Genomic DNA, 25786 nt, shown 5'->3' on the forward strand with positions numbered 1-25786 from the left:
CACCCGCCTGGGCAGCGAGACCTCATCTCTACAATAAATAAAAAAAAAATCAGCCAGGTGTGGTAGTGCGCGCCTGTAATTCCGGCTACTTGGAAGGCTGAGGCAGAAGGATCGCCGGAACCCAGCAGGTCGAGGCTGCAGTGGCCGGGAGCGGCCACTGCACTCCAGTCTGGGCGACAGAGTGAGATTCCAACTCAAAAAAAAATAAGCATATTTCTATTATATTGTAATATTAATACTTTTAATGCTCAATTATTCTGAGAGTGCATCATTAATTTTCATATATACCGTAGGTTATAACAGTCGACTGATACTCTAGGCCAGTGGTTGTGAAACTGGACACCTGAAATTTAAAAACTATGTGGATTGTGGTAGATTTCATTAATAACTCCAATTATTCATCACTCTGTAATCTACATTCTTTGTCAATGGATTTTGCAAGCAATCTATTAAAGAGAGAAGGTCTATCTATCCACTTTTAAAATCTGAACTAATTATATAAATTGCTTTGGACTGTAATAGAAGTATGGCTTGCCAGTTCTGATATTAAGTTTCAGTAGATATTGTGTGTTTCTGCATATTTCTACTTTTGTATTTGAGATTCTGCCATCACCATGAGATGGCACTGTACTGCTAATCCTCTGCTTCCAGACAAGGATGACAATTTCTGTTGAAGAAAAATTTGAACCCGCAGAGTTCAGGCAAGATCAGCTACTCCATTATCTTGAGAAATGTATGCTAAATTAGATACCACCAAATTTTTCTGATAGTGAATTATCATTATTATGGCTAAAAATAACTTATATACAGGTAACTTTTTCTCAGAAGTCTCTTGTGCTTGTATACACTAAAATACTCATGTATTCTCAGGGAGCATGTTTTGTTTTTCATCTGTTTACTGAATATGAGATTAAAATTCCTAACCCTAGACAAAAATAAAGCAGTTGTTTGTAACTTTATTCTACATAAAGTGTTTCTTAAAATTCAATTTCTCTGGGACATTTTGAACATACTATACACTTTGACAAATTTTTCTCTTATAGACCAGTTTTTCTCATCCTCTGTGTGCGACAATGTTGTCACCACATTTTGAAAACTGACATTTGTTTAGACTGTGCAGTAGTTCTTAATTTAGGAAGTCTTGTTTGAAAATAAAAGGTTCTACAAACACCTTCAACTTTATATATATATATATATATATATATATGCACAATAAACAGTTAGTTATTCCATTATGCGGTCAGCCTAACTTCCATAGTCTATTGTAAGCAAAACCCTTGGTTCTAGTTACTATTTTTCTATTTACCAAAGATCTCATTTAGCTTTCTAAACATATTTTTAAAATAACATATATAACATTTATTCTAAAAATCAACTGTAACACATAACTCCAATAATTACTTTCAAATTATGATATTCCACGTACCTGCCTAACACTAGACGAGGTAGAGATATAGCTTCCAGAGGTGACTTATAGTTTCTTATCTTAGAATCTCCTAGATAGACAAGATAAAAACATATAGTACACCATATGGAAATATTCATAGATGTTAAAATGTAAGGTGCAGACCACATATTGATTCAAAAAATGAATAAGTATATTGGGGTAATTTTAAAAGCCCTCATAAAAATCTAGTTGTAAGTGAGCTACTAGACCATTTCAGACATTACAGGATTAATTACTGGATGTTCCTGAGAGTTTGAGAAAATTGCACACATATTTTTACAAACTTGGTTGTTTTGTGGATCCATTGATGATCAGTCTAGATGTCACTTTAAGATCAGGTTGGATCCAGGCATTTTGAAGCTTCCTTTCAAACTGATGTCTGGCACAATGAACCCTAAAAGAACCTGGCTTTCCTTTGAATTCTACATTAAACACCCTGGGGAGATTTTCAATGTTAGTCAAAACTCTCAGAGAAGGGCAGTGATACAGTTAATTCACACAAACAGAACTCAAAATGACTAAGAATTATTCAAACATCATATGAAGTAGAAAATAGACTTCAGTCTTATAAGCTGTTAGAAACAAATTTTGTATTGTATTTATTCATTAAACATATATTTGTGGAGCACTATTTTTTTCAGGTATTATTTAGGAAATTAGGCCACAGTGGTGAGAAAACAGTCCTTGACTTCATGAAGACTTTTAGTAGAAGCATACATGTTGAGTGATTAACTACTCTTTGTCTCTCTATATATTATATATGTATTATATATTATATAAGTGGCATTCAATGGAGGAAAATATCATACAATTATATATATATATATTTAAATCAGGGTCTCACTCTGTCACTCAGGCTGAAGTACAGTGGCACAATCATGACTCACCACAGCCTCGGACTTCTGGGCACAGGTGATCCTTCAACCTCAGCCTCTTGAGTAGCTGGACTACAGGAGCATGCCAGCACACTCAGCTAATTTTTTTTGTTGGAGAGACAAGGTCTTGCTATGCTACCTACGCTGGTCTAAAACTCCTGGGCTCAAGCAATCCTTCCACCTCGGCCTTCTAAAGTGCTGGAATTGGTGTGAGTCACCACATATAGCCAAGTACATATTGTCAATCAGTTAATATATTTTTGAGAATGTTGAAGTGTCTTATAACAGTCTTAAAAAAATTGGAAGCCTTAAAACCATTTTAATATTTTCACCAAATAATTCAAATTCTAAGATTTAGCATGAAGTAATCAGATAAACCATGAAAAATATAAACACAAAAATGTTCACTTGCACATTTATTTATAACAGAAAAGAATCTGGAAATAACTTTAAAGAAAGAGAGAACTTGTTAGATAAATTATGGCATATTAATTTGATGATATATAATGTAGCAATTAATATTGTGTTATATGAAATTTGAATGTTAAGAAAAAATGGTCATAATATAGTAAGTGGGAAAAGTGAAATATATAACTATATAACACATATGATTCCTCTTATTTCATGATTTCTTATTTTTGATGTATCATATTGTCTGAACCAAGATTCCAAAGGACATTTTAAAATACAAATGTTTCTGCCTTTTTGACAGTGAGTTCTTGAATTATCCTTTGCATACGTTTTCTTTTATCTGGGAAAACTTAAAAGAGCCCTTTAATTACTCACATATAAGGCAAATGTATACCCCTTATTTAGAATATCAAACTGAGAAGAAACCGGTAACTTGAATGCAAATATTGTAGACAGAGCAGCCAAATGTTCTGTAAGGAATACATTTTATTATGGTGCTTATTTTTAATGAGATTTGTCTCTGCAAAAGTTGTGTCTGTTAGGATTTATGTTTCTTGTTCTAAGCATGGAATTTTATGGCTCTGTGCCACATACTTTTACTCATTTTGTGGAGCCATGTTCTCTTTTCAGTAATTGGAAGAGATCCAGAAGCAGATCTGAGGCAGAAGAGCCCGGAGAAGGATGTGTGGATCTGACCTTCATCTGACACTGTGAGGATTGGGGTTGAAGACATAAACAGTGATTCAGTAAAACTCAGTATGCACTGGATTGTTATTGATGACTTTTTCTATAATCTACTGCTGAGTTGCAAATCATTCCAAAACTCAGAGCCTTCAAACAATGGTAATTTATTTTGGTTCACTAATCTGCAGATGAGCCAGGGCTTGCCAGATCTAGGCTGGTCTCTGCTTGATGTCTCTGCTTCAGGAAGTAGAAGCTGGGACAGTATTGTATCTTGCCGTAGATCTATAAATCACCTGGGATGAGTTTAGTCCAGGTGTCTTTTACTCTCCTTGGATATGTGGGCTACTTGGGGCACATTTATTTCCTGGCAATTAGAGAGGTATAAGCGGTACAAGTGGCACACAAACTTCTCAAGTTTAGTCTTTGAACTGACACAGTCATTTCTTTCTGTATATGGACAAAGATGTCAGATGGTCACGCATAAACTTGAGGTGTGAGAGCATCCACTTCACCTACAGTGAAACCAACAATGTAACCTGTCATAATGATGCTATCCAAGCACGAAATATCTTGACTATGGAAAAAGCACTGATGTTGGGATATTGTTTTCTGATGTGACCCATTGAATTCAGTTCAGGAAAACACACCCCTGAATGTTGGTTCTTTTCTAGAGAACATAAGTATTACAGAGTTAAGTCTGGAGAGAAGCAGCACCCACCTTCCCCCATCTGCCCCTCCATTCACCGATCCCCTATGCGCCCCTCCACCCCAAAGCCACATCCGCATACCTCACTTGATGCTTCCTGGAACCTGCCACCAGCTGCCGAGAAGGGCCAGATGTGACACATCCAGCCCACAACGAATGTGATGCTTTGTCTCCCCACTTCACCGCCACCCCTGACACCCTCCCAGATACAGCACCCTTAAAAACCCAAGCCCACCTCTCCTTGGGCGCAACTCCCCTGGCCCATCTTCCAGGACCACGGGACCTCACCTGGGAGTTTCTCCCCCAATAAACGCTTGGTTTGTACTGGCCCTTTGTCTGGTGCCTCTTTTGGTATCTCCAAACGTTACATCTTGGTGCCGAAACCCAGGAGGTGACTGAGTCACACAAGCCTCACCTCCCGCTCAGGGGCCTCCTGCCCAGACACCTCCGGCCTGAACTGCGAATCTCTGACCCACTCCTCCACTCAGACTTTCGTGAGGTGAGTTCCCCCGTGTTGGTCTCTCTTTCCCCCTCCGGGCTTCCCTATCAGAAGTCACAGCTGTGCTAGGGAAAGCCCTCTCTTCCAGTCAGCGATAAATCCTGGGGACACCCTGTTTATCCTGACCTTCACTCTGTCCGGCCGATCTTTGCCTGAATTGGGACACCTTTTCAGACTCAGACAGGCCCCAGAAATTTAGATCGACATGGATAACCAACCCTCCAAATCTAATTCTAAGACGCCTCTGGGCTGTCTTCTCAGTAATCTCGACAAATTAGGATTAACCCCGGACATTCGACGCAAACACCTAATCCATTTCTGTGTGGCCTGGTCTAAGTATAGACTGGGTAATGGATCCGAATGGCCACCTGAGGGAACTTTTGATTTTAACATCTTCACTAACTTGGATAATTTCTGCGAACACAGTGGAAAATGGTCGGAGATTCCCTATGTTCAGAATCCAAAGCCTTACCCTTCATAGATCTTCTGGAAGACTTAACTGCACCAATCCCTCGTCCCTCAAATCCTCCTCCTCCTCCTTCTTCCAACCCGCCTCCATACAACCCACCCTCTCTCTATCCCCATCTCCCTCCTTTGCCTTCCGAATCTCCCCTTCTGCCACTCCCCCTCCCATCTCCGGTCAGTGCACATACCCATTAGCATTGTGTGGACCACCCTTCCCACCCCCTCACTCCTACACCCATTTGTCCCCTCCGAGAGGTTGCTGGCCCAGATGGCATTGTGCGTGTACACGTCCCTTTTTCTTTGGCCAACTTATCTGCCATTGAAAAATGATTGGGGTCATTTTCAGCCAACCCTACTGCCTTTGCCAAAGAGTTCCGTTACCTTACTCAGACTTATGATCTAACATGGCATGATATTCATGTTATCTCTACTTCCAGCCTCACTCCCGATGAACGGGATCGTATCATGGCCACTGCTCAGGAGTAGCAGATAAAGTTTACCTAATGTACAACACGCAGCCAGTGGGGCCCGAGGCCGTCCCGGCAATGGACCCCAACTGGGACAACCAAGCTGGTCACATAGGGCGTAGAGGTAGAGATCACATGATATGGTGCATTCAGGCAGGATTTGAGGCAGCATCTCAAAAGGTAGTGAATTATGATAAACTTAGGGAAATAACCCAAGGCCCAAAGGAAAACCAGGCTGTTTTTCTAAACCACCTCACTGAGGCTATGACTCTCCACACCCGCCTTAGTCCGGACGATCCTGCCAGGGCCACTGTTCTCGCTATCCATTTCATTACCCAATCCACCCCTGATATTCTCAGAAAGCTGAAGAAGGCAGAGGATGGCCCTCAAGCCCCTGTCTGTGACCTGGTAAACATGGCCTTTAAGGTTTTTAATGCCCGCAAGGAAGATACAGAAACTGCTAGGCAGCAGCGCCTCCAGCAGACCTCTAAAGCACAAGCCCGTGCCCTGGTTGCAGCCCTGTGGCCAGTGCAACAGAGTACGGGGGTCTCTTGGCATCTGGAGATGGGTAACAAACCTCCCCCGGGAGCCTGTTTCAAGCATGGCCAGGAGGGCCACTGGGCCAAGCAGTGCCCTAACCCATGTCCACCAAGTAAGCCATGTCCTATCTGCAAGCAAAAGGGCCATTGGAAGTCGGATTGCACTCAGCCTGGCCAGGCCCCGGTGCCTCCACATGGGGGTGTGGCTGAGTTACCTGCTCTGCTCCATGAGCTGCTCGGACTGGCAGAAAGCTGAGAATGCCCAGACTCGAGGACCCCAATTACCCTCACCGAGCCCAGGGTCTTGCTCCAGGTAGCAGGTAAGTCAATCTCATTCCTCGTGGACACGGGGGCTACCTATTCAGTTCTGCCTTCCTTTTGGGGGCCTCTATCCCCTTCCCAGGTCTCTGTCGTGGGTATTGACAGCCAACCTTCTGCCCCTCTCCAAAGTTCACCCCTGCCCTGTTCTCTCAGTGATTGGATGTTCAGTCATTCTTTCCTTATTGTCCTGTCCTGCCCTGTCCCATTGCTGGGCAGGGATATCCTTTCAAAACTGGGGGCCACTTTAACACTGCCAGTTCGATCGGCAGCCCCACTCCTTGCCAATATTGCTCTAGTTTCTGTCTTTCCCAATTCAGGCCTGCCGCCTCCCCTCCCACCCCACCTAGTCAACCCCGATATGTGGAACATTTCCACCCCACTCATAGCCCAATACCACACCCCAGTTCACATAGTTTTGAGAAACCCCTCTCATTTCCCTTCTAGACCCCAGTTCCCCATCTCAGCCACACACCGTAAGGACCTTAAACCCATCATTACTCGCTTGCTTTCTCAGGGCCTCCTCATATCTGTTAACTCTCCGTGTAACACCCCATCCTTCTGGTCTACAAACCCTCTGGAGACTACCGCTTGGTCCAGGACCTCCGTCTCATTAATGAGGCATTGGTCCTTCTGAGGAACTGTCGCGCACACACACAGCCACCCTGCTCAATTTTCTGGTCTCTAGGGGATACCGGGTGTCCCTCCAGAAAGCCCAGCTCACACAACCTGAAGTCGTCTACCTTGGCATCCACCTTACTCCCACCACTAAGGCCCTGACAATGGACCGCCTCCACGCTATACGGCAGCTGACACCCCCAGAAAATGGTGACCAAATCCTGTCCTTTTTGGGCTTTGTGGGGTACTTCAGGCAATGGATCCCTAACTTTGCCCTGTTAGCCAAACCTCTGTATGCAGCCACCAAGCAAACACCTACAGGGTCCCTCAACTCCCCTGCTGAGGTTTGCAAGGCATTTGTTGCTCTCTGCAACACCCTCCTGTCTTCACTGCCGCTGTGTCTCGCTAACCCTTCTCAGCCTTTCTGTTTGTTCACAGAAGAGCGCCATGGAATAGCTGTGGGGGTCCTAACACACCCAATGGGTCCCTCCACCACCCGGTATTCTGCCTCTCCAAACAACTTGATACCACTGTTCAGAGGTGGCAACCCTGCTTATGGGCACTAGCGGCAGCCGCTGTTCTAACCGAGGAGGCTTTAAAACTCTCCTTACATCACCATATCACTGTCTTCTCCCCTCACAGAGTCCATGAACTGTTGAGACATCGGGTGCTCTCTCTCCTAGGCCCCTCCAGGATACAGGAGTTCCATTTGTTGTTCCTTGACAACCCGGGGGTAACTCTGAAGCCCTCACCACCCCTTAACCCGGCATCCCTGCGCCTTCTCCCCTCCTCTGATGCAGGGCCTACCCACTCTTGCCCAGAAGTGGTGGAGGCCCTAACTCTGCCTAGGGATGGACTCTCAGATCAGCCACTTCAGTCCCCAGACCTCATTCTGTTTGTGGATGGTAGTTCTGTCTGCACCCCACAAGGCCACCGGCAGGCAGCCTATGCTGTAGTCTCTGTTGACTCTGTTCTTGAGGCCCAGCCCCTTCCTCTGGGAACCACTTCCCAAAAAGCGGAGGTTGTTGCTCTTACACGGGCTCTCAAACTATCTAAAGGGCAGCGGGTAACCATCTACACCTACTCCTGATAGGCCTTCCTCATTGCTCATTCCCATGCCGCCATTTGAATCTCACCACCAAGAGCACACCCATTACCAATGCCAAACTAATTTCTAAACTACTCCAGGCCCTGCAGAGCCTATGGGAAGTCGCCATTGTCCACTGTCGAGACCATCAAACCTCACAAGATCCGGTGGCAAAGGGCAACACCTAGGCAGACTCTGTCGCAAGGGGACTAACCCAGGTCACGCCTCCATCCCCCCTCCTCTTCCTCTCTCTCTCCCTGCAACCCCAGTACCTCCCTGAGAAGCGGCAGTCCCTATTCAATAAGGGGGGGCCATGTCACACAGCAGGACTGGATCATGTTGGGGGATTGCATTGCACTACCACAAAACCAGGCCTCCCATATTTTGACAGAAGTCCACCGCTCTCTGCACATCGGACCTGAAGCCATGTATAGGCTTCTCTCTCCTATATTCCATCTAATGGTTTTAAAACGGCTTATCTCTCAGGTTCATACCGCATGCTCAGTCTGCTCTGCCATCACTCCGCAGGGAGGATTGCGCCCCCGTATTCCCACTCACCAGATGAGGGGCCACCTCCCAGCCGAGGTCTGGCATATTGACCTCACCCATATGCCTGGCCACAAAAATTTCGGTATTTGCTCACTCTAGTGGATACCTTTTCAGGCTGGATTGAGGCCTTCCCTACTCCCAAGGAAATGGCTGACATCGTGGCCACAGTACTTCTGGAACACATCATCCCCTGGTTTGGCCTCCCTGCCAGCATCCAGATGGACAACGGACCTGCCTTCACCACCAAAGTGGTCCAGCAGGTGGCTGCTAGCCTGGGGATTACCTGGAAACTCCACACCCCTTACCGCCCATAGTCGTTGGGTAAGGTAGAAAGGGCAAATGGCATTTTAAAAACACACATCACCAAGCTCACCCTGGAGGCAAAACTCGGCTGGCCTGCCCTCCACCCAGTCGCCCTCTCCAGAATAAGGGTGGCTCCAAGGGTTCCATCAGGTCTCAGCCCTTTTGAGCTGCTGTATGGCAGGCCCCTTTTAATCAATCACAACCTACCCTCCTCACCACCTCCACTTGCTTCCTACTTGCCTTACTTGTTTCTGCTTAGGCAGTTGCTAAGGGAGCACACGGAATGAACCCTTCCCACGGTCACTCCTGACAACCCATCAAATCCAGTTTGTACGGCCCTCCAACCAGGAGATTCAGTTCTACTCCAACAACTCTCCCTTCAAGCTCTAACTCCCCAGTGGGGTGGCCCGTTCACGGTGGTCCTCTCCACCCCCACAGCTGCCAAATTACTGGGACACTCCTCCTGGTATCATCATGTCTCTCATCTCAAATTGGCCCCGGCCATGGGGGCCCCTTGGCAATGTCAACAGGTGAGACCTACCCGTCTTCGCCTCACCCAGGGTCCTGCTACTCACTGTAGTCCTGCTGCCTCTCCCACGCACAACACCACCAGATAATGGCTACTGCTGGCAGTTTTACATTGAAGAAACAGCCCAGTCTTACGGTAAAGTCATCACTCAGGTTGTGGGCACCGGGCTGTGTCAGCCCAGAGGATGCCAGGCACCAGTTACCATCACCATCTCAGTGAGCCAAATGAACTCCATCAGTCAAACCCCATACCCAGTCTTCTGCTTCCAATATGATCAGATGGATGCCAGGTGCAACTGGTGGCCTGACAAATACAGGGGGTGTCCATATGACTGGTGCAAAATGCACAATGTTTAGGCTCCCGGATACGGGGGAAAAGCAGTAACCTCTTACACCATCCCTGATCCCTGGCACCCCAGGTGGGCACTGGGAGTCAATGGAGCTGTTTATAATTGGTACTGGAACCCCAAACGATCAGGTAAAATTCACATTTTCCGAACATACCGCCTTGTTTTCCCTCCCCCTAACAAACTTCCCAGCCTTATTGCAGAAGCAGAAACTTCTTTGACTCACCAACTCCGCCCCGCTGAGTGCCGACTGTCCTTCTCCATTCTCTTGGCTCCGTTTAGTACAAGAAGGTATCTCGTTACTCAACCACTCTTTGATTGGGAATGTAAGTAACTGCTTCCTTTGTGCTGCTCTAAACTTCTCCCCTTTAGCAGCAGTTCCTGTCACACAATTGTTCAATGCCTCTAGTGGGCCAGTCAACCAGCCTCCTCCTATCCCTGGAGTTCCTTTGTCCCGGCCACTCAGTAACCTCTCTAATACCTGTTATGGCAGCTCCTGCACAGGCAACATTTCCAGATCTGTGCCATCTACTCTATCTGCTCCAAGGGGTGGGTTCTTTTGGTGTAACGGCACCCTCTTCAAATCTATCAATAATTCTTACCCTTGATGCTATCGGGTAACGCTTGTGCCACAGCTCACGTTCTATTCTGAGGAAGAGATCTTACTCAAAGCCTTTCCTACTCCCCATCACGCCCGCCGTGCGGCATTTCTCCCCCTCATGATCGGTCTCATGTTTGCCATGACCTTAGTGGCTGGAGGGCTAGGCAGGGGAACACTAGGACACAGCCTTCTCTCTTCCGAAAATCTGGAAGAAAGGATCCAAGCCGTTCTGGAAGCATCCACAAGCTCCCTGGCATCCTGCAGCGGCAAATAACCTCTCTAGCCCGGGTTACTTTACAGAACCACAGGGCCCTTGATCTCCTTACAACCGGCCAGGGTGAAACCTGCATGTTTCTCCAGGAAGAATGCTGTTTCTACATTAATGAAACAGGACTGGTAGAGGAAAATGTCAACGTCCTCCGAAAGCTGGGAGACTAACTCTGCCAAAAAACACTGCAGAATCGCCCTTCTCTGCTTGGTGGAACTCGGGCATCGCCCAGTAGGTCATGCCATTCTTGGGACCTGTTCGACTTATCTGTCTTTTACTTATGGTTGCACCCTGTCTGCTTAATTTTTTGCAGTCCCACATGAAAGAAATTTCTCACGTTGCAGTCAACCAGCTACTCCTGCACCCCTATCCATATGCCCCACTTCCCTCCGAGCCACCCCATCATGGCCTCCCCGAAAACTACACCCCCTTTCAGCTTGAAGCAGCCAGATCAAGTCAGCACCCCTTATACCAAAGAGGTCGGGATGTTATGTCCGGAGAGAAGCAGCACCCACATTCCCCCTCTGCTCCTCCACCCACCGATCCCCTATGCATCCGTCCATCCCAAACCCACATCCACATACCTCGCTTGAAGCTTCCTGGAACCTGCCACCAGCTACCGAGAAGGGCCAGATGTGAAGCTTCCAGCCCACGCCGAATGCAACGCTTTGTCTCCCCACTTCACTGCCACCCCCGACACCCTCCCAGATACGGCACCCTTAAAAACCCAAGCCCGCCCCTCCTTGGGCGTGGCTTCCCTGACCCATCTTCCAGGACCACGGGACCTCGCCTGGGAGTTTCTCCCCAAAAAAACGCTTGGTTGGTACTGGGCCTTTGTCCTGTGCCTCTTTCGGTTTCTCCAAACGTTACATTACCCACTGTTAATCATCCTAAAAACCAGCAAATTCTATGATTCAGTGCCTTTATACATTGCGGCATTCTTCTCCACGGGTCTTGTTTATGTTAGGCCTTCATGATAACCAAAATCTATGGTTTTAGAGATCCTTTCTCAAAAATGATGTCAAAGTACACACCATAGTAAGTCTTTATGCATAACATTCAGCCATGGTCTAACTTTCATGTACTAATTTTGATTTCTTTGAAGAGTGTGGCCTTTCCCTATTGTCTCTGATTTTTAGTAGGGTGTACCTGTACCTCATTTATCTAAAATGATTAACTCCAGAATTAATTCTAATATTTATTTTGCTTTATTACAAAACAAAACACAATACCAGAATTTATTGAAAGCAGGTAACTTCCTGTAGTTCTGATTAGAACAAATCAGCTTAGAGATACCATTACTCAGAACAACAATATGTACAAAAATATTAGGGAAAGAAGAATAAGACCATGTAAAATAAGTTAACTTGACCAGAACTGAATTACTAAAAATAATTTCCAATACAACAAGCCTGGGGTGAGGACTCTAGTTCCCAAATTCGTGGAATACAGTTCATGATTCTGTGAGGCAGCTGGGCTGGCTGGCCCACAAGGATCTGACTGCTGACTCCACTTAATGAGTTCACGCCCAGGGCACAAGCTAAACCTATAGAATGAGGCCACCAGACAAATTACCTCCCAATCTCCTGCCATGAACCTCATAAGTTAAATTAAAACCCTAGAATCTAAGTGCTGCAATTGTCTCATCCAAATTCCCACAAACTAGGGAGGTAGAGACGCAAGGCCTGGAAGTTGTTTCCAAACCAATTTTCGGTCTTCGGGGATAAACACAAAACACTTATTCCACAAGTCAGCTTCCAAAGAACCACCAGCACAGCAGGTAAAAGATTCCAGAACCCCATCCAGCAGCCCCAACAGAAGGAGAAGGAGCAGGAGTGGTAGGCATGGGAGAGAAAGCGTCCATGCTCTGCTGCTGAGGACACTGCTGTGATCTAACCGCTCTGCTGATATGTACAGTCCCCCTATTTTCTGCTCCTTCCCTCTTGGGTCCGGAGCTCTCATTTCTCTGAGCCTAAACCTCTCAACCTCAAGCATACAGAATTGGAAACGCCAGAAGGAGAGGATTGTTTAAGGAGGGTGGGTGGACAGTCTTTCTGAGAACAGGGAGTTCTTCCGTACCTCTTTGGGTGCAGGCAGGGCAGGGTCAAAAGGGTGCTGAGTTACAAGAAGCAGGCAGCAGCTCAAAAAGCAGGGAGAATTCAGTTGGGAGAGTGACAGGAAGTTTCCACTGCACGGTCACAGCAGGCAGTGGCCTGGGTCACTTGGGCTGGGAGGCTAAATAGTTAAACTTTCCCTAACTGGTGTAGGAGCAGTGTGCCTTCCTGCTCCTGAATTCCCTAAGAAGAACACAGCTTTGTGCTCTGGAAGTTCACACTCAAAGAGACAATAAGCCTGAAGGAAAGAAGTGCCTTCAGGGTGGCAGAGGAGCGCATTTAAAGTCCTTCCTGCATCTGTGGCTTCGCATTGGTGGGCCCGCATGCGGCTGTGGATTTGAGCACGACAAATGGAGAGTTCCTTCAAGTTTCCCTAGGCTTCTGGATGCAGTCATGGCCAACCTTCGTATGCCCTCTCTGCCGCCCACTGGCACAGCGAAGAAGACCTCTATGCTGTCAGCAAGAGGACTGCCATTTCCCCAGATGTTGTAAATCTGCTCTCCTGCGGCTGGAGGGTGCAGGCTAGGGGCCTCGAAGATCCCCAGGTTGACCGGGAATGGTAGCTCAAGCCGCTAATCCCGGCGCTTTGGGAGGCCTAGTTGAGGAATTACCTGAGCCCACGGGTTGGAGACCAGCCCAGGGAACTTGGCAAGACTTCATCTCTACAATAATAAAAAAAAAAAAAAAAAAAAAGGAAGAAGTCGGGCGTGGTAGCCCGTGCCTGTAGTTTCGGCTACTTGGAAGGCTGAGGTGGAAGGATCACCTGAGCCGGTGAGCGTGCTATTGGCCTCCAGCCTGGGTGATGGAGTGAGACTCCAACTAAAAAAAAAAAAAAAAAAAGAGAGAGAGAGAAGATCCTCAAGTCAAGCCTGGGTGTCAGGCCCGGAGTTGGATTCACCCGAGACAACTGCAACCAGCCCACAGCAGGGGTAACCATGTTACTGCGGCTCGATCTTTTGATCTTTTCCTTTTTCCTGTGCCTTGTACAGATTAGGTTCTCTTCCTGGGTGGAGGACATCTTTGGACTCTTGCAGTGTGAAAATTCTTATGTTTATTTTCTTCATCTTCTTCCTTTTCCACTATCATTCCATCCACTTCTGTTACCTTTCGTGTTTTGGCTGAGTTCAAAGGTGTCTGAATAGGTTCTGCTGCTAGTTTATTTCGGTGATTTCCAGGTCAGCTGTTTCTGTCTCTTCCAGGGCCTGTGTGTTTCCTCCAAGGGTGATGGAGTTGAGCCAGTTCATCTCGCACAGCGCCTTGGGTAGCCACAGGATCTTGATGTTGTGGGGGTTGTCTACCTCCTTGAGCAGGTTCTGCCTGTCTGACTCAGTTTGCTTGGTTCATATTTCTATTTCACAGTCGAAGTCTGTAAGGGAGGGGCTAAACTTCTGGTTCAGCAAAGACTTGGCCTTGGCCTCACTTCCTAGGAGGCATGGCGCTTCAGCGGAGGCTGCGGTCCCAAAGAGCTGAGAAAAACCACCTTACTGCGCCAGTTACAGCTAGCCACCACCCAATTCGAATCCTAATGTTTAAAAAGATCAATAAGAGTTTATTCTAGTCATTGTAATCTACCTTTTGGACCCTTTAAGATTTTTGTAATACCGAGTCCTTAAAATAAAAGCCCATTTATTTGGGGATATTTTGGTAAATGAAATAGAAGGATGTAGCATTTCCTTCATAATTCAATCCAAGAGTAGGATAATTCTTATGTGATGCTACATAGAACTTGGGTGTTATCTAAGGAAATACAATTAGAGGCAGAACGAATCCCTCAAACTCTCAACTTCTATATTGGAAAAGCATCCAAACAAGGGTTAGAACATGTTCAGATTTTTTCCGTTTGGCAGTAGCATTTATCACAACAGCTGGGCTCACTGACTCATCAGTTTCTGTTTCACCTGAGACACTTAACCCCTGCTTCAACACTGATCCCGAAAGGAACCAAAGCCAATCATATTTAAGGAATGTATTGATTCTTTATGGCAGTGACTGAGGATGCTATTTATCAGACAATTCCTCTATCATTATCTACCTGATGAAGACTATTCTTAGTATGTCTTAGTATGTTAAAAAAGAATTTTACAACACAGAACATCTTTAATACACATCTTTAATATAGTAGAAATAATGGATAATTTCCTTGATGACTCACTCAGCCTTGGTGTCACATAGAACGCTACTTAAATGGACATGGAAATTCTCACCTACCTATACCAACTTTTATTTATCAAAAAAGAGATAATCAATTTAGAAAATAATATATGTAAATGAGCCTTGAAGGATTTCGTCCTTTCTGTTTGCTTTAGTACATTTGGTTTGCTATCACAAAACATCACAGACCAGGTAGCTTATAAACAGAAATTTATTTCTCACAGTTTTGTAGGTTGGGAAGACCAAGATAAAAGCAGCTCTGGTGTCTGCTGAGGACCTGTTTGCTGGTTCATAGATGGTACAGTCTAGGTGTGTCCTTAAATAGTGGGTAGAAGGAACAAACAAGTTCCTTTGGGCCTATTCTATAAAAGCATTAATTGAATTCATCAGGCACTGCCTTTATGATGTAATCAACCTTTCAAGGTCCCACCTCTTAATATCATTGTCTTGAAGATTAGGATTGCAACATATGAAATTGGTTGGGAGGACACAAACATTTGTTTATGTGCTGTGATGACTACAGGAGTGAACTGCAAATTATTCTAGAAAATGGTTCATTGATGCTTTATCAATTATAAAATAGAAGAGTTACTGGTTAAAATGAGATTAAATATTACTAAACGGATGAGAATATCCTACATTTTCCTTCTCATTTATAGTGACTTATCCACTCATTCTTGCCTTTACAATGTTCTTAAACATTTTCCAACTTCAATAAAACCCATACTGTAGTTTGTGACTGGCCTTTTGCTGCAAATGACTTTGAGAAAGAAAAGAAAAGAAAAAAAAAAACAGATTTTCAATGAAGAATACAATTTCTATACATAAGAGACAGAATATCAAAGTAAATTATATAATGTGATCTGGCTGTTACTCTGAAATTTCATTTGTATTGAATTATTAGTACCAAGGAATGAAATATTTCTGAAAGATGATTTAATTTTCCCAAAAGTTATTGGTCCATATCTGAAAAAGAATAGTTTGTTTCTTCCATGAAGATTAATTAAAATGTGATGAATAGTGTCAGATTAGGGAGTAGTACTTGCACATATTGGTGATATATGTTCCACATTACAAAAACCAGTGGCATCTTAACTAAAGAAAATAGTTTAAATGCACACAATAAATTTTGCTTATGATATAGACATTTATATATGATGGTTTGCCCTAGCTATGGATAGTAAACTCTTTTTAAAATTACTTAGAATATGCTTATTTTTCTGCAATTTTTAATTCAGTTTTTCTCTTCCACTATCCATATCCTTTGGCCTTAATTTTTAATATTATAAATAGAAATTCACATTCATGAGAATTTTTAATAACTAAACTGAAGTGTCACATATCAAATGCTGAGAAAAGAAACTTTTAAACAATTTTAAAAATGCTAAAATCTGTAAAAGGGCTAGTAAAGATCCTTAGAGATAGTCTTATATATGGAAAGTCATATTTTCTAATTACAAATTGGGTGCTTTCTAGGAAAATATTGTACTACATTTTTTTCATAAAAACAAATAGTATCCAATTCAAGATCAGTTCAAATAGAATGTTAATTGTTATAATATTAATTCTGGCTAGGCATTTTCTATAAAATATGAATTCTATAAAATACCAATTCTACAAAAATGAAGCTCAAATTTATTATGCAAATATATGATTAAAAGTATGATATTTAAGATTACTTTGATGCTTATCAAGAGATAACTAGGATTTATATTGCTCACAGTTTAATTAATACAAATGTAGCTGTATTTCAAAGTTCATTTGAAATTTAACAATCAATTCATTCAACAAATATTTATTGATTTCGTACTTTAATATCTCAAACACTGTGCTAAAAGCTGGGAAAATTATTGAACAGAACACTGTTTATAACTTCATAGTGCTTACAATATATTGTGGGAAGTATATAATAAAAATATAATAATTAAAAATAAAGAATGTGGCAAAGCAAAGTACATACTATTCTGGAAATGAATATAGGAAAAACAAACCTGGTTTATAGAGTAAAACAAACATTAAAAATATCATGCATACAAGCAAAAAGAAAATGTTACTGCTAAGACCTGAAAAGTGAATCCAACTCAGATCATAACGAGGGGCTGGGGAGGAGTGTGAACAAAGTGGGGAGGAGGACAGCGTAAGGGAAGGATGGGGTCATTCTAGGAATTGACAAAAGCACCAAATGGGGAAAATGCAGACTACATTTTAAGGACTGGATAGGATAACATAAGACTGGAAGATGAATACTAGAGCAGAATATGGCATGAGATGATGAGGTAAGTGGGTCAGGCAGGAAGTTATAGGCCATCTTATGAAACTTCATCCTTATCTTAAGAGCAATAGACATCTACCAAATGATTTTAAGAAGGAAGTGAACTGATCTGAATTTCTGGTTGATTTCTCAGACTGTGGAGAATGGAGATTAAATTAGAATGTAGTCAGTAGGCATATTTCAAAAAGCCATTGTAGTCATCCAGTTAAGAGAGATGGTGGCTTCAACTGAGGTAACAATGGTACAGATGGAAATAATAAAAGGGTTTGAAAATTAATCAAGGGGCAGAAGTTATGTCATTTAATGAATGGTTGCATGTAGAGGTTAAAGGAATAAGCAAGTCAAAGATGACCCCTAGGTGTCTGATTTGAAGACCTAAATGGATCATGATGCAGTAAAACACAGCAGAAAAAAACAAATTTGTAACTGGGAGAAGTTTTTGCAGTTATAGATTATTTACTATGAAATATTTGTGAATTATCTAAGTAAAAAAAGTAAGAAAATAGTTGTTCAAAGGAGATAAGATGATGTTTCAAATACTGTTTTATCACAGTTCATTCAGTCATTCAACAATAGCAACAAAATTGGAAGCCTGTTATTCTAGGTACTATTTTGTCATTTGGTGTTTAGAAGTGACTAAGACTTACCTAAATTTTGGGGGGACTTACTAGGGGATAGGACTTATAGATAGTCAGAAAAAAAATTAAAAGTACACATTAATAAATTCAACTTGAAGTTAATCGATGCTTTGCTTATGAAAAAATTGTCATTAGTTATTAATATGAGATTTTCTACTTTGAGGGCTGGAGTGCAAAAATGAGTGACAGAATGTTGAGCTTAAAACGTCATGTCTGTTGTTTCTTTTTCTTTAGACTTCAGAATATTAACCTTAGTATTTTGCTGTCTGGTTGAATCAGGAATATAGGAAATGTAAGTTGAAGAAATTTAAGGGTGAAAATATTATAAATTTACTATGTATTGCATTCAGGACATTCCAAGTGTATGTGATTAATGATAAAGCAGAGATATCACACAAAATTTGATTATATGAAATATAACAGGATATTTTTCAAATTTTATTGGTATATCATTTAAGCCATTATGATTTGCAGTTTAGCATTTTAAGTCCCATTAATTGTAGAATAAAGTCATGCTTCATTTTTGACAATTAAATACAATTTAACTGGAAGGGAGAAAGAACTTTGAATTGGACTCAAAGGAGAAATCTTCTTTAAAGGTCACCCTTATTAAATGGCATGACAATTTGATTATGCCATTCATGCTTAATACCCCAGACTATTCCCAATGCAGTGACTAGAATGGCACTTTTTAAAATAAAAGTAAGATCTTTTTATTTCTCTACTCAACATCCTACCAAGCCTCCACATTTCTATCTCGATGAAAGCCAAAGGAGTTACAATAGCATACCAGACTTTATAGGATCTATTTGCCCATCACCCATCTCTCTGATATCATAGCCTGTTACTCTTACCCTTGGTCACTCTATCGCAGCCACACTGGTCTCCTGCTCTTTCAGGAATGCCAAACTAATTCCTGGCCAAAGGTCTTTTGTGCTATTTTATCTCCTGGAAATGCTATTTCTCCATTTCAGATATCCACAGGGTGAACTCCATCTTATTCAAATTTCTGGTCAAATTATACCTTCTCAAAGAAATTACAGTTATGCCCTAACAGCATTACTACTGAAACCCCTTTTACTTATCTTTATTTTATCTCATTTTCCAGTCACATTTGATCACTTTTAAAATATCATAAATTTATATATGTGATTTTATTGGGTTTTTTTTCTTCTCACACCATTAAGAAAGCAAGATCCAAGATCTTATTTATATTTGTCTCTTTGACTCACTTCTGCCTATGAAATAGTACCTCACACACAGAAAGTGCTCAGTAAAAATTTGTTGCTTATTAAATATTGTCCTTACAGTAGGATATTGCAATCTTCTTGAAGTATTTAGAAGAAAACTGGTCTGCCTCAGACTTCTGCTTAGAATGTAGAATGCTAGAAAGAGCATTGTTCTTTTATTTACAACAAGAAGCACCAGAAAATCTACAAATCCACAACTTTTTTTGAATCCATCAGAGAACAACAAACTAATTCCAAATCTAAGGAAAAACAATTCCTGCAAAGAGAGGCAGCCAGCGTTTGTATACCTAATCCTGAATTGTATCCCACATCTTTATAATTAAAAAAAAAAAAAAAACAGCAAGCAGGCACCTTCCTAACTGAGACTAATTCTGCTGGACAGAGCTAATGAAAGCCTAGCTAAAATTGTTCAAAAATTGGCAAAGCCTGAGTATGGGCTACGAAGAACCAAATCTGCCAACCCATTGATATTGAACTTATTAACCTCCAGAACTGTGAGAAATAAATATCTGTTGTTCATCCACTTAGTCATTGGTATGTTGTTATAACAAGTTGAACTAAGACACCATTTAATTACAAAGACATAGGTTAAAATTAAAAGATAGAAAAAGGAATACTATACAAATACTATGCAAAAGTAAATTGCAGTAGCTATATTTCTTTCTTTGGACAAAATAGACTTCAGAATGAAAATATTACTGAAGAACACGGGAATTTAGGCAATGATAATGGATCAATTTTTCAAGAAGTCACAATAATTGTAAATGTATATTCATTAACACTAGAACTTTGAAATATTGAAACTGAAATAGAGGACTGCAAGGGAAAATAGACAAATTCCTATATCCAGTTATAGGCTTCACCACTCCTGTGAATAGTATCACAAGTAAACAGATAATAAAGATTGGTTATAAGGAACAACACCATCAGCCAATTTGATCTTAATTGACATTTAGAAAAGCCTTTTCCCAATATAGCAGGAATGTACAAATGAACATGGAGCATTCACTAAGATATGCCATATTCTGAGCATTAAAACAAACTTTAACACATTAAAGTTTATCATATGATGTATGTTTTATGACCATGAAAAAATTAAACCAGAAATTAGTAACAGAAAGATATCTGGAAAAATACTCAAATATGAAGTCAAAAAAGTCAGTCAAAGGGAAGCCTCAATGAAAATTCAAAACATTTTGAATTAACTGGAACTTAAAATATCTCAAAATTTGAAAAATGGAGTTAAAGCAGTAGTAAGAAGGAAATGTATATTATTGATTGTTTATATTAGAAATAAAGACATCAAATAAAAAAAATCTAAGCTTCTACAGAAACTAGAAAAATAAAAATAAAAAAAAAATTGAACCCAACTCAAATTGAAATAAAATTTAAAAGACAAGAGCAATTTAATTATTTGCATTTGGATATTCCATTTTCCCACCACCATTTACTCAAAAGACTATTCTTTCCCCATTGTGTATTGTTGGAACCCTTGTGAAAGATCAATTGACGGTTTATGAATGGGTCTATATTTAGGCTTTCTACCATTGGTTTATAGGTCTGTCTTTGGTACCACTCAGATTTGATTACTGTAACTTTTTAATATAGTTTGAAATCAGGAAGTGTGTTGCCTTTTACTTTACTTCTTCTTTCTCAAAATTACTTTGGTTTTCTGTGGTTCTACATGAATTTTAGAATTGTTTTTCTATTTCTGTGAAAAATACCATTGGGGACATGATACAGGTTGAACTGAACTTATAGACTACTTGAGGTAGTATGGACAATTTAACAATATTTATTCTTCAAGTTCATGAACATGAGATGCCTTTCCATTTATTTGTGTTTGTTTTAATTTATTTATCATTTTCATAGATTTTAGTGTACAAGTCTTCTATGTCTTTGATTATGTTTAGTCTTAAGTATTTTATTTTTTTGATGCTACTTAAATGGATTTTTAAAAATTTTCAGATAGTTTGTTGTTGGTATTTAGAAATGCAACTGATTTTTTAATGCTTATTTTGTACCCTATAACGTGACTGAATGTGTTTATTAGTTATAATAGTTTTTGTGACTCTTTAGGGTTTTCTACATATAAAATTATGTCCTCTATATCAGTAATAATTTAAATTTTTCCTTTTGATTTGAAAGCCTTTTATTCCTTTTTTATTGATTAACTTCCCTGGCTAGAACTCCCCATGTTATGTTGAATAGAAGCAATGAGAATTGACATCCTTGCCTTGTTCCAGATCTTAGAAGAAAAGCTTTCCATTTTTCACCAATCAGTATAATGTTATCTGTGGATTTGTCACATATAACTTTTACTGTGTTGAAGTAGATTCCTTCTACACCTAATCTGCTGAGAATTTTTATCATGAAAGAGGATTAAATTTTATCAAAAGCATTTTTTAATCTATGAAGATGATCTTGTGACTTTTAAAATTGTTCATTCTGAGCCGGGCTCGGTGGCTCAGCCTGTAATCCCGCGGCTTTGGGAGGCTGAGGTGAGTGGATTGCCTGAGCCCGCGGGTTCGAGACCCGCCTGGGCAGCGAGACCTCATCTCTACAATAAATCAAAAAATCAGCTGGGCGTGGTAGCGCGCGCCTGTAATTCCGGCTACTTGGAAGGCTGAGGCGGAAGGATCGCCAGAGCCCAGCAGGTTGAGGCTGCGGTGGCCGGAAGCGGCCACTGCACTCCAGTCTGGGCGACAGAGTGAGACTCCAACTTAAAAAAAAAATAAAAAATAAAAAATAAATAAATAAATAAATAAATAAAATTGTTCATTCTGTAAATTTGTGTCACTTTGACTCACTTGTATATAGAGAACTATTATTGCATCCCAAGAATAAATCTCACTTAATCATGGTGGATGCTTCTTTTGATGTGTTGTTGGATTCAGTTTGTTAATATTTTGTGGAGAAATTGTAGGCTAATGTTAATCAATATTTTTCTTTCTTGTAGTATCTTTGCCTGAATTTTGTATGAGGGTGATGCAGGCCTATAAGAAAAAGTTTGAAAGTGTTTCCTCATCTTTTATTTATCTATCTATTTATTTATTTATGTATTGGAAGCATTTAAGAAGATTGGTATGAATGCTCCTTTAAATTTTTTATATAATTCACCTTTGAAGTCATCTTGTCCTGCTCTTTTCTTTGTTGGAATTTTTAAAACTATGAATTCAATCTCCTTATTTGGTATTGGTCTAGTCTTTTAATTTTTTTCTGTTTCATTCTTGGTATATTGTATGTATCTAGGAATTTATCCATTTTGATTTAGGGTCTAATCCTATACTATGCACAGAACTTAAAATATGTAAAAATTTTAAACATGTGACCAGAAACCATAAGACTCCAAGAAGAAAACATAGAGGAAACTTCTTGACATTAGTCTCCTCAATTAGTTATTGAATATGGCACAAAAAGGACAGGCAACTAAAGAAAACAGACACACGAGACTACATCAAACTAAAAGATTTTTTCATAGCAAAAATGAAACAATCAACAAAATGAAAAGGAAACCTATAAAATGGGGAAAATATTTATAAGCCACATACCTGATATAGTGTTAATTTCCAAAACATCTAAAGAACTCCTACAAAACAATAGTAAAAAAAGGGCCGATTAAGAAATGAGCAAAGGAACTGAATAGACATTTTTCCAAAGAAGACATAAAAGTAACCGATAGATATATGAAAATGTACTCAACACAATAACCATCCAAAAAATGCAAGTAAAAATTACAACAAAAAAAATCACCTTATACCTGTAACCGTGGCTATTATCTAAAACAAGATAACAAATTTTAGAAAGTTGTGAAAAAAAGGAATCTTACATACTTTTGGTAGGAATGAAAAATGTTGCAACTGCTATGGAAAAACAGTACGGAATTGTCTCTAAAAATAAAAATATAACTACTATATGATCCGTCAAATCTATTTATGGATATTCATCCAAATTAAATGAAATCAGGACCTCATCAAGGAGAAGATGGCAGCTTAGCCAGTTGGACTCCATGGATCCTTGGGTGTATGAGTTGAACGTATGGACAGATTTGTTAGTGTGTCTATGTGTAAGTGGGCGTGTGAGAAGCTGACTGGGTAGAGACTCAGAAGCAAGTGGCCAGGACCCTCCCAGTGAAGCCAGTGGTGCTGCAGCTGCTTTGCTTGGACCCTAGACTTTCCCAGAGAGCAGAAGCTGTGTGCCATTTGCTAATATCAGCAAAGCTTTTCCCAGGAAGAAGCTACCAGAATGACTGTCATTCCCACCACTGGAGAGCCAGGCTGGTCACTGGCAGCAAGGGTCACAGAGGGAGTACAGTGAGGGAACCAGAGGCAGAGTCCTGAAGAAGTAGCAGGGAGAGGCTACCCCAAACCTGGACTTGCAGCCACTGCCTCCTGCACCAGGCTATGCTACATGCCCTGCCACCAGGACCTGACATCCAGAGACTGGTACTTGCTGGGGAGGGAACTATCTCTTTTGACCCCATTTGTGGCAGGAACAGCAGCCTATAGAGAAACTGAGCAGCCAATCTACAGACTGGGCAGAGAAGTGTTCCAGGGCAGCCTCTGCAGAACAGCAGACCAGGATTTTAAGAACGGGAGTGATCTCTGCATTGCTTTGGGGCTTCTCTTTATGAACTCAGAAAACACTGACCCCAGTGCACCAGCTGGTGAGTAATGGTGGATGCAGAGCCCCAGATGACCCTGAATCAGCTGCTGGGTGATAGACGCATACAGTGGATCTGACTGAGAAGCAGGCTGGTGAGTGTCTAGCTGACTCCTTCTCATCCCTAGCAATGAGCAAACAAAATCAGGAGGGCAGGCCAGAAGCCAGAGATCCCATTCCCCTGTAGTAAACTAGATGTCCTGGAAGCCATGACCATGCTGGGAGAGGAAGAAATAGGAAGAGAACTTGGAAGATGCTGAGTCAAGTTATCCAACCCCCTATATCATCCCCCCCATGCGTATGCACTGTCTATCAATTTCAGGTAGTAAGGGGTGAAGATCCTAACATCCTAAGTTTCAACAGCAGAGAGGAAACCTTCAGAAACAGACCTGCAGTCAAAGAATCCACCACAAGAGGGAGCTCTTCCCCTCTCAAAGAAATATATGAAAGCTGAAAACTATCAACAAGTTTTAGGGGTTTTGGTTTGTTTATCTCATTTATTTGTTTTCTTTGGTTGTCTGTTGGTTTTCTTTTTCTTTCATCCTTCTATTTCTTTCTTTGTTCTTTCTCTCTTTTTTGTCTTTCTGTATTCTACTTTCTATTTTTTTTCTCTCCTTCTTCCCTCTCTTGTCTCTCTTATATCCTGTCTTGGACTCAGGGACTACACAAGCATACCCATTGTAGGGTCATATTGTGTGGAGACACAGAGCAAGTGCCAGCTAGCCCATTCACCAGATAGCAAGCACTATGACCTGTCAGTAAGTTCTTAATCTTTAGGGCCACACCACTCCCCATATTAAGTGCACAAAATTGCACATTCCACCCCCAGCCCTATTTCATAATTGAACAAACTCAGAGCCCCATCCCAGGGAAAGACAGAAGGTATAGCAAATATCCAAAGTGATCGCCTCTCCATTTCCCACTGAGCAATGGAATTAAAGATAAAGAGAACTGCTACAAATGATGAAAATCCAACAAAAAAATCACTGGTAGCCTTCAGAGTCCCAGCAAAGGGTCAGTGCCTGAAAGAATAGCTACCAACGCACAAACAATGGCTATCTCTGAGAACAACAATACCCAGAAGGTACTTGCAATGATCAGAGATTCATTGGATAGAATGAAAAAAAAAATCAAGAAATGCAAGTGCTAAAATTAAATTAAATTTCAATGGAGTTGGACAAACTCAAGAAAGTGTATTTAGAAATAACAGAAATAAAGAACTCCATCCAAGAAATAAGTAGCTAACTGACAACCATGGGAAGCAGAATTGCCCAAGTAGCAGAAAGGACCTCAGAACTGGAAGACCAAAATATATGATTAACCCAAATCTATTAAAAATATATTTTAAAACTTAAGAAAGAAGAAATTCTTCAACAGATGTGTGCTTTTATCAAGAAGTCAAGCCTATATCTGATTGGATATCTAAAGTAGAAAGAGAAATGGAAAACACCTCTGAACAAACATTCCATGAAATCATTCAAGAAAATTTTCCTCATCTGGCCAGATGATGACTATACAAGCACAACAGATTCAGTGAATCCATACAAGACATTTTATGAGAGGATCAATCCCTAGACACATAGTAATTTGCCTACCCAAAGTAGATATTAAAGAAAAAATCTTAAAGGAAGCAAGGGAAAATGTCAGACTATCTGCTAGAGGAGACCAATCAGAATTGCTGCAGACTTACCTGCAGAAAAATTGCAGACCAGAAGGAACTGGACCCCAAGCTTTAATGTTCTCAAAGATAAACAATGTCAACCAAGAATTTCCTACCTAGCCAAGTTAAGCTTCATCAGAAATGGAGAGTTGAAATCCTTCCCAGACATCCAATCTCTAAGAAAATATGCTATTAAGCCAGGCTCAGTGGCTCAGCCTGTAATCCCATGCCTTTGGGTGGCTGAGGTGAGTGAATTGCCTGAGCCCTTGGGTTCGAGACCCGCCTGGGCAGCGAAACCTCATCTCTACAATAAATCAAAAAATCAGC

The 25786-nt window shown here is 41.3% G+C and overlaps 1 pseudogene; it reads right to left on the bottom strand.

Moving 5' to 3' along the window:
- Positions 1-12947: 12947 nt before the first annotated feature.
- The window catches only part of LOC103254440, a 68381-nt pseudogene continuing 55542 nt past the window's right edge, over positions 12948-25786 (bottom strand).

Source organism: Carlito syrichta, unplaced genomic scaffold, assembly GCF_000164805.1.
Source record: "Carlito syrichta isolate Samal-C Ts95f unplaced genomic scaffold, Tarsius_syrichta-2.0.1 Scaffold279737, whole genome shotgun sequence".
In the NCBI taxonomy this organism is placed as follows: domain Eukaryota; kingdom Metazoa; phylum Chordata; class Mammalia; order Primates; family Tarsiidae; genus Carlito; species Carlito syrichta.